Here is an 8,447-nt window from a genome sequence, read left to right as displayed (position 1 = left end):
CTCCTTTGCCTTTCACCTCTCTTCTTTCATAGCTATTTGTAAAGCCTCCCCAGACAGCCATTTTGCTTTTTTGCATTTCTTTTCCATGGGGATGGTCTTGATCCCTGTCTCCTGTACAATGTCATGAACCTCATTCCATAGTTCATCAGGCACTCTATCTATCAGATCTAGGCTCTTAAATCTATTTCTCACTTCCACTGTATAATCATAATAGATTTGATTTAGGTCATATGTGAATGGTCTAGCGGTTTTCCCTACTTTCTTCAATTTGAGTCTGAATTTGGTAGTAAGGAGTTCATGATCTGAGCCACAGTCAGCTCCCAGTCTTGTTTTTGTTGACTGTATAGAGCTTCTCCATCTTTGGCTGCAAAGAATATAATCAATCTGCTTTCGATGTTGACCATCTGGTGATGTCCATGTGTAGAGTCTTATCTTGTGTTGTTGGAAGAGGGTGTTTGCTATGATCAGTGCATTTTCTTGGCAAAACTCTATTAGTCTTTGCCCTGCTTCATTCCATATTCCAAGACCAAATTTGCCTGTCACTCCAGGTGTTTCTTGACTTCCTACTTTTACATTCCAGCCTCCTATAATGAAAAGGACATCTTTTTTGGGTGTTAGTTCTAAAAGGTCTTGTAGGTCTTCATAGAACCATTCAGCTTCAGTCTCTTCAGCGTTACTGTTTGGGGCATAGACTTGGATTACTGTGATATTGAATGGTTTTCTTTGGAGATGAACAGAGATCATTCTGTCATTTTTGAGATTGCATCCAAGTCCTGCATTTCAGACTCTTTTGTTGATCATGATGGCTACTCCATTTCTTCTGAGGGATTCCTGCCCACAGTAGTAGATATAACGGTCATCTGAGTTAAATTCACCAATTCCGGTCCATTTTAATTCGCTGATTCCTAGAATGTCGACGTTCAACCTTGCCATCTCCTGTTTGACCACTTCCAATTTGCCTTGATTCATGGACCTGACATTCCAGGTTCCTATGCAATATTGCTCTTTACAGCATCGGATCTTGCTTCTATCACCAGTCACACCCACAGCTGGGTATTGTTTTTGCTTTTGCTCCATCCCTTCATTCTTTCTGGAGTTATTTCTCCACTGATCCCCAGTAGCATATTGGGCACCTCTTGACCTGGGGAGTTCCTTTTTTGGTATCCTATCATTTTGCCTTTTCATACTGTTCATGGGGTTCTCAATGCAAGAATACTGAAGTGGCTTGCCATTCCCTTCTCCAGTGGACCACATTCTGTCAGATCTCTCCACCATGAGCCACCAGTCTTGAGTTACCCCGCAGGCATGGCTTGATTTCATTGAGTTAGACAAGGCTGAAAGTCAGGAACGGCAGCAGTAAGGAGATACCCCTCGTCCAAGTTAAGGAGCAGTGGCTGTGCTTTGCTGGAGCAGCCGTGAAGAGATACCCCATGCCCAAAGTAAGAGAACCCCAAGTAAGGTGGTAGGTGTTGCAAGAGGGCATCAGAGGGCAGACACACTGAAACCATACTCACAGAAAACTAGTCAATCTAATCACACTAGGACCACAACCTTGTCTAACTCAGTAGAATTTAGGGGTTTAATATTCTCAGCTTCACTGGGTTCTGTCCATGTTTCTATTCCTTCTGGTCGTTGATTTACTTTAATAGAAGATACTCTGTAATGCTGGGGCCTTAAATTGTGTTGTAATTTAGTGAATTGCAGATTGAAACTCTGTTTTGCCTTAAAAGTCTAAGCTTTGTTGCTACAGAAGATGGAGATTTCTTTCTGGTCAGATAATAAAGCCTGTGGGGTCGTTAATATAAAGCTTGAGCTGCAAATTTGTAGCAGGGAACTGATCTTTTTTCTTTTCCAATTCTTGTAGCACAGTTAGAATTAGCCAGTCAATTCTCATACTCCTTAGCTCAACCAAAATGTTCTAAGGGAATAAATACATGGCCACCCAGAAACTCAAATTATATAATAATTTGTTTAGGAGGATCCAATGATAATATTATGTGTTTCTCTATTGCCACATTATGCTACTGCCTGTTTATGATTGAAAAAAGTTGTTAAAACATTTAATTCTAAGTGGACTGGGAAATTAAATTTCATAAAACCCAGAAGTAATTCAGAACTATATTCTTAAGATGTTGTTCTTCTAGAATGACTTCTATTATCAGACAAGGTTTAAACAGTGAGATAGAACGAGTAGGAGATACAAATTAAGACATACATTGTAAAAAAAAAAAGACATACATTGTAATAAATCATTTGTCTAATCTGGGGGGCTGGCTAGGCAATAGATCGGGTAACCTTGAACATAAGCTGAAGTTGCTGTCCACAGGCAGAATTTCTTCAAGGAAGCCTCTACTCTGCTATAAAGATTATTCAATTGATTAAACTGAGCAAACCCAGATTACTTAAAATTATATCTCTTAATTAAAATTAGCTGATTCTGGATTTTTATCACTTCTACAGAATAACTTCACAGCAACACTTACATTAATATGTGATTGAATAACTGGGCCCTTAGCCTAGCTAAGATAATACACAAAAAGACTATCACAGCTACCAATTTCACTCTTTTCCATGGCAATGTCTGATTGTCCTAGCACCACTGCCTGAAAAGACTGTTCCTTTCCCTTACCCTTTCTTGAGACATTTGTTGCAAGCCAATTGGCCACAAGCATTAAGGGCTTATTTCTGGATTTTTTTTTCTTTTACTTTGCCCACATGATGTGAAGAGTTCACTAATTGGAAAAGATCCTGATGCTGGGAAAGACTGAGGGCAGGAGGAGAAGGGGGTGGTGGTTGGCAGATGATAAGATGGTTAGATAGCATCACCACTCAATGGACATGAAATTGAGCAAACTCCAGGAGATAGTGGACAGAGGAGCCTGGAGTACTAGAGTCTATGAGGTTGCAAAGACTCAAACATGACTTAGTGGCTGAACAATAACAACTATATTCCTTTGAGTTCTATGTAGTAAAATTTGAAATCAAGAAGTAGAAATCCTCCAATTTTGTTCTATTCCAAGTTTGGTTTGATATTCTGCATTTTTTGCATTTCCATTTCCATTTAGGATAAGCTTGTTCTTTCAGTACAGTTCAGTCAATCTGTCATGTCTGACTCTTTGTGACCCCATGGACTGCAGCACACCAGGCATCCCTGTCCGTCACCAACTCCCAGAATTTACTCAAACTTATGTCTTTTGAGTAGGTGATGCCATGCAACCATCTCATCCTCTGTCGTCCCCTTCTCCTCCCATCTTCAATGTTTCCCAGCATCAGGGTCTTTTCAAATGAGTCTATTCTTCACATCAGGTGGTCAATGTATTGGAGTTTCAGCTTCAGCATCAGTCCTTCCAATGAATATTCAGGACTGATTTCCCTTGGGATTGGCTTGTTGAATCTCCCTGCAGTCCAAGGGACTCTCACGAGTCTTCTCCAACATCACAATTTAAAAGCATCAGTTCTTTGGCACTTGGCTGTCTTTATGGTCCAACTCTCACATCCATACATGACTGCTAGAAATACCATAGCTTTGACTAGATGGACATTTAATGGCAAAGTAATGTCTCTTCTTTTTAATATCCTGTCAAGTTTAGTCATAACTTTCCTTCCAAAGAGTAAGTGTCTTTTAATTTCATGGCTGCATTCACCATCTGCACTGATTTTGGAGCCCCCCAAATAAAGTCTATCACTTTTTCCACTGTTTCCCCAACTATTTGCCATGAAGTGATGTAACCAGACGCCATGATCGTAGTTTTCTGAATGTTGAGTTTTAAGCCAACTATTCCACTCTCCTCTTTCACTTTCATCAAGAAGCTCTTTAGTTCTTCTTCACTTTCTGCCATAAGGGTGGTGTCATCTGCATATCTGAAGTTATAGATATTTCTCCCAGCAATCTTGATTCCAGCTTGTGCTTCATCCAGCCCAGCATTTTTCATGATGTATTCTCCATATAAGTTAAATAATCAGGATGACAATATACAGCCTTGATGCACTCCTTTCCTGATTTGGAACCAGTCTGTTGTTCCATGACCAGGTATAACTGTTGCTTCCTGATGTGCATACAGATTTCTCAAGAGGCAGGTCAGGTGGCCTGGTATTCCCATCTCTTTAAGAATTTTCCATAGTTTATTGTGATCCACAGAGTCAAAGGCTTTGGCATAGTCAATAAAGCAGAAATAGATGTTTCTCTGGAACTCTCTTGCTTTTTTGATGATCCAGCAGATGTTTGCAATTTGATCTCTGGTTCTTCTGCCTTTTCTAAAACCAGCTTGAACATCTGAAAGTTCATGGTTCATGTATTGCTGAAGCCTGGCTTGGAGAATTTTGAGCATTACTTTACTAGCGTGTGAGTGAATGATTGAAGTCGCTCAGTCCTGTCCGACTCTTTGCAACCCCATGGACTGTAGCCTACCAGGCTTCTCCGTCCATGGGATTTTCCAGGCAAGAGTGCTGGATTGGATTGCCATTTCCTTCTCCAGGGTATCTTCCAGACCCATAATCGAACCCGGGTCTCCTGTATTGCAGGCAGACGCTTTACTGTCTGAGCCACCAGGTCCCTACCATTTCTGTCCTTTATTGAGTCCATATTTATATAAAATGTTCCCTTGTTATCTCTAATTTTCTTGAAGAGATCTCTCATCTTTCCCGTTCTATTATTTTCCTCTATTTCTTTGCATTGATCACTGAGGAAGGCTTTTTTTCCTCGCCTTGCTATTCTTTGGAATTCTGCATTCAAATGTGTATATCTTTCCTTTTATCCTTTGCTTTTCACTTCCCTTCTTTTCATAGCTATTTGTAAGGCCTCCTCAGACAGCCATTTTGGTTTTTTTGCATTTCTTTTTCTTGGGGATGGTCTTGATTCCTGTCTCCTCTACAATGTCATGAACCTCTGTCCATAGTTCATCAGACACTCTGTCTCTCAGATCTAGTCCCTTAAATCTAATTCTCATTTCTACTGTATAGTCATAAGGGATTTGATTTAGGTCATACCTGAATGGTCTAGTGGTTTTCTCCACTTTCTTCAATTTCAATCTGAATTTGGCAATAATGAGTTCATGATTTGGCAATAATGAGTTCATGCACAGTCAGCTCCCAGTCTTGTTTTTACTGACTGCATAGAGCTTCTCCATCTTTGCTGCAAATAATATAATCAATCTGATTTTGGTGTTGACCATCTGGTGATGTCCATGTGTAGAGTCGTCTCTCATGCTATTTTAAGAGGGTGTTTGCTATGACCTGTGCCTTCTCTTGGCAGAACTCTATTAGCCTTTGCCCTGTTTTAATCTGTACTCCAGAGCCAACTTTGCCTGTTATTCCAGGTGTTTCTTGACTTTCTACTTTTGCATTCCAGTCCTCTATAATGAAAAGGACACCTTTTTTTGGGTGTTAGTTCTAGAAGGTCTTGTAGGTTTTCATAGAACTGTTCACCTTCAGCCTCTTCAGCATTACTGGTCGGGGCGTAGACTTGGATTACCTTGATATTGAATGGTTTGCCTTGGAAATGAACAGGGATCATTCTGTCATTTTTGAGATTGCATCCAAGTACTGCATTTCAGAATCTTTTGTTGACTATGATGACTATTCCATTTCTTCTAAGGGATTCCTGCCCACAGTAGTAGATATAATGGTCATCTGAGTTAAATTTACCCATTCCAGTCCATCTTAGTTCACTCATTCTTAGAATGTCGGTATTCATTCTTGCCATCTCCTGTTTGACCACTTCCAATTTGTCACTTCTTGGCAAATAGATGGGACAACAATAGAAACAGTGAGACACTTTATTTCTTGGGCTCCAAAATCACTGCAGATGGTGACTGCAGCCATGAAATTAAAAGACACTTGCTCCTTGGTAGAAAAGTTATGACCAACAAAGACAGCATATTAAAAAGCAAAGACATTACTTTGTCAGCAAATGTTCTTTTAGTCAAAGCTGTGGATTTTCCAGCAGCTATGTATTTCCATGTATGGATATTAGGCTTAGACTATAAAGAAAGCTGAGTGCCAAAGAATTGATGCTTTTGAACTGTAGTGTTGGAAAAGACTCTTGAGAGTCCCTTGGACTGCAACGAGATCATGCTAGTCAGTCCTAAAGGGAATTAGTTCTGAATATTCATTGGAAAGACTGATGCTGAAGCTGAAACTTCAATACTTTGGCCACCTGATGTGAAGAGTTGACTCATTTGAAAAGACCCTGATGCTGGGAAAGACTGAGGGCCAGAGGAGAAGGAGATGACAGAGAGTGAGATGGTTGGATGGCATCACTGATTTAAGGGACATTAGTTTGAGCAAGCTCTGATAATTGCTGATGGACTGGGAAGCCTGGTGCACTGCAGTCCATGGGGTCACAAGGAGTCAGACACGGTTGAGTAACTGAACTGTCTGAACTGATATTTTATATCTATTGACACATGAGTGTTGTTGATATTTTTTAATATTTTCTTTTAAAACCTTACAAAAGATTTAATTGATAAACACCATTATTTAAAATTATTAAGGTATTCAGAATTTGAGTGTATATTAATGTATAACAATAGGTTTCATATCTTCATTTGTTTTCATAGTACTAGTTATCACTGTTTATTTCACCTTGAAAAACTTCTTATAACATGTCTTGTATGGCAGGCCTGGTGATGATAAACTCTCAATTTTTTTTTGTTTGTTTGTTTTGGAAAGTCTGTTGTCGGTGGTGTTCATTTGGTAAGTGGTGTCCGACTCTTTGAATTCATGGACTATAGCACAACACGTTCCTCTGTCCTCTACTCCTTATCAGAACTTGCTCAAATTCATGTCCATTGAGTTGGTAATGCTATTTAACCATCTGGTCCTCTGCCACCACCTTCTCCTTTGCCTTCAGTCTTTCCCAGCATCAAGGTCTTTTCCAGTGAGTCAGCTCTTTGCTTCAGGTGGCCAAAGTATTGGAGCTTCAGCTTCAGCAACAGTCCTTACAGTGAATATTCAGGGTTGGTTTCCTTTATAATTGACTTGTTTTACATCCTTGCAGTTGAAGGGTCTCTTAAGTCTTCTCCAGGACTAAAATTCAAAAGCATCAGTTCTTCGGTGTATAGTCTTCTTCCTTCTTCATGGATCACAGCATTGTCTTGCTGAAGGGGCTTTCATAACTCAGTGAAGCTGTGTGCCATGAAATACAGGACCACACAAGATGGAGTAGTCATAGTGAAGATTTCTGACATAATGTGGTTCACTAGAGGAGAAAATGGCAAACTACTCCAATATTCTTGCCTTGAGAACCCCATGAACAGTTTGAAAAGGCAAAAATATATGACATCAGAAGATGAGCATCCTAAATTAGAAGTTATCCAATATGTTACAGGGAAAGAATTGAAGACAATTAAGAATGGCTCCAGAAAGAATGAAGAAGATGGGCCAAACAGGAAATGACTCATTGTGAATGTATCTGGTGGTGAAAGTAGAGTTTGATCTGTGAAGAAAAATACTGCATAGGAATCTGGAATGTTAGGTCCATGAATCAAGGCAAATTGGACATAGGCAAGCAGGAGATGGCGAGAGTGAACACCTACATCTTAAGAATTAGTGAACTAAATTCGACAGGAATGGGAAGATTTAATTCAGATGACCATTATATATATCAATACTCCTGCGGACAAGGATCCCTGAGAAGAATTGGAGTAGCCCTCAGTCACAGGATGCAAAATTAATACACAGAAATCTTGTACATTGTTAATGAAAGATCAGAAAGAATAATTAAAGAAACAACTCTATTTGCCATTGCAACAGAAAAGGTAAAATACTGGGTTTGTTAACCTACTTAAGGAAACAAAAGACCTGTATGCAAAAAACTATAAGACAATAATAAAAGAAATTAAAGATGACACAAACAGAAAGATATACCATATTCTTAGACTAGAAGAATCAATACTATGAAAATGACTGTACCACACAAAGAAATCTACAGATTCAGTGCAAATCTTATCAAAGTATCAATGGAATTTTTCAAAGAGGTAGAACAAAAAAATTTTTTTTTTTTTACAATTTGTATAAAAATACAAAAGATCATACATACCAAAAGAAATTTTGAGAAAAAAAAGCTGGAGCTGAAAGAATCAAGCTCCCTGACTTCAGACTATACTACAAAGCTAAAGTATTCAAGACCATATGATACTGACACCAAAACAGAGATGTAAATCAATGAAAAAGGATAGAAAATCAAGAGAAAAAACTTATGCACTTATGGTCACCTAATCTTTGAAAAAAGACAGTCTCTTCAAAAATGATGCTGGAAAAACTGAACAGCTACACTTAAAAGAATGAAATTAGAACTATACTTAACACCACACACACACACACACAAAAAAAAACTCAAAATGAATTAAATGTAAGGTCAGGCACTATAAAAGTCTTAGAGGAAAGCATAGGCAGAACAGTTCAGTTCAGTTCAGTCACTCAGTCCTGTCTGACTCTTTGTGACCCCG

This window comes from Oryx dammah, unplaced genomic scaffold, assembly GCF_014754425.2.
Source record: "Oryx dammah isolate SB20612 unplaced genomic scaffold, SCBI_Odam_1.1 HiC_scaffold_23, whole genome shotgun sequence".
In the NCBI taxonomy this organism is placed as follows: domain Eukaryota; kingdom Metazoa; phylum Chordata; class Mammalia; order Artiodactyla; family Bovidae; genus Oryx; species Oryx dammah.
The sequence above is the reverse complement of the archived record's forward strand: the minus strand, read 5'-3'. Positions refer to the sequence as shown.